This window comes from Haplochromis burtoni, unplaced genomic scaffold, assembly GCF_018398535.1.
Source record: "Haplochromis burtoni strain Fernald_Lab_line unplaced genomic scaffold, NCSU_Asbu1 Contig_1580, whole genome shotgun sequence".
Lineage (NCBI taxonomy): Eukaryota > Metazoa > Chordata > Actinopteri > Cichliformes > Cichlidae > Haplochromis > Haplochromis burtoni.
The window spans coordinates 34,527-36,272 of record NW_024583941.1 but is presented as its reverse complement, the minus strand read 5'-3'; the positions used below and the strand labels follow the sequence as shown (position 1 = coordinate 36,272).

General features: G+C 34.5%; 1 long non-coding RNA gene across 1 annotated transcript in view; it reads right to left on the bottom strand.

The window, feature by feature from the left end:
- Window positions 1-293: 293 nt before the first annotated feature.
- The window catches only part of LOC121813354, a 1,814-nt gene continuing 361 nt past the window's right edge, over window positions 294-1,746 (bottom strand). The window contains exons 2-3 of the long non-coding RNA XR_006053666.1: window positions 1,257-1,319; window positions 294-965 (exon numbers count right to left, since the gene is read on the bottom strand). This is a non-coding gene — a long non-coding RNA (uncharacterized LOC121813354). The remainder of the gene's footprint in view (window positions 966-1,256; window positions 1,320-1,746) is intronic.

The window sequence follows — 1,746 nt, the reverse complement described above, 5'->3', positions numbered from 1 at the left end:
ATTATTTTCCCACTGTTTTGTTATGAATTCCAAGCACTTGGTAGCATCTTGGTTGTGCTTTGTTGTCATCATCCGGGGACTTTTACAAATGTTTAGTCACACTAGTTGGAGCTCAACTAGATAGTGTTGAAACCAACACATAATGACTGCACGCCATTGTAGTTGTAGTGAAAGCAAAACTTTCAGTCCGTGCTCTACGACGGCAGTTGGGTAGACAGAACTTGCTACTCCAAATATCAACATGGTTTGCGTGTTTCTGGTTTACAAAATTTCCTATAATTTCGTACACAACCATTGCAGAACACAGTGAATGTTCAGCCAAGACTAAAATGACCATGGTGTCCAGCTATGACATCACAGCTTTGGACATCTTTTTAGCCAGGAGTTAACTGTAAAGGTCAGCTTTAAACATACCCGAATCATAATTATATACGCTCACAAACACCACTTACTGCCAACAGGGCATAACATACAACTCCCTTCAGTTACATCACACGTCCAGATTATGAAACTTTCAGTCAAAATTTGGGTTTCTAAACATTTTTAATTTTGAAATACCCCAATCAACGTATCAAGACGTTTTTTGGGGGACATTTTATATGCATTTCAGCAACTACTGAAATCTGCACTTTAAGGTACTTAATGAATGGTTTCTTTTAAAAATTAAAAATGATTGAGTATTTTCACATCACATGAAAATATTAATTTTTAATACAAATTTGGCCCTACAAAAAATGGAAACTCAGTAATCAATATAATGGAGATTCTCTAAACATGAGCGAATATCACAGTAAAATTGTTGATTGGGATTTACACATTCGATGTATCCTCAGTAATTTTGTACAATTATACAAAATTATTTTATAAGAACTCAACAACTGAAGAAACAACTTACTTATGTGACTAAATATGAAGTGTTATAACTTACCACAAAAGTTGAACTGTGCCACCGACCCTTGGTAGATCTGTACATGATAAAAAGATGCATTATAAATAATAACACAGCTATTAATAATTATACTGGCGGGGTACATTAAAGATGTTAACGTCACAAAATAAAATAGACTGGTTGAAAAAAGTACAAGGTAATGGTAATGGGGGGAGCCATGAAAATATATCTTTTCAACATGATTCAGTGTGACAAAGCAGGGGCATGATTTAAAAAAACAAAAAAACAAAAACAAAACAGGTCTTTTAACCTACAAATGTTTTAATGGCCATGAAGAAAGGACTCTTCAATAGATCTTTCAACTCACCTGTGTTTACTGTCTCCACCTGAAATTACTTGCAGTCTGAAGTTTTTTTCTTCGGTCTTCAGCCTTGGAATAAAAAAATAAAAATACTGAAAACCTTATCAGCACACTAAATATACAACACCTTGCTATATTTCTTTTTTTCTTTTTTCTTTTTTTTTGCTATATTTCAATCTGGGTATTACTTTTAATTGTTTAAGATAGAAGTTGCCACTGCTAGCTAAGTCACTTTTGAATGATGCTAATGAGAAGAAGAAAAAAACCCGGCCGAACAATGAGGCTGCTGTTGTAAAAACGCCAACTTTCTTGCGTTGGCAATGGGTCGTTAAAATATCACTAAGACACTTTCTTTATGTGCAATTCTTATTAAAACTGTGTTTTAATCGGTTAAAACTGTAAAACTGACGATATCATCGGTTTGAAAAAGAGCGCGAACAACAGCGAACAACAATTCCCTACCTGGGTCTGTGCTGTTTAACACAACAGCGCATTC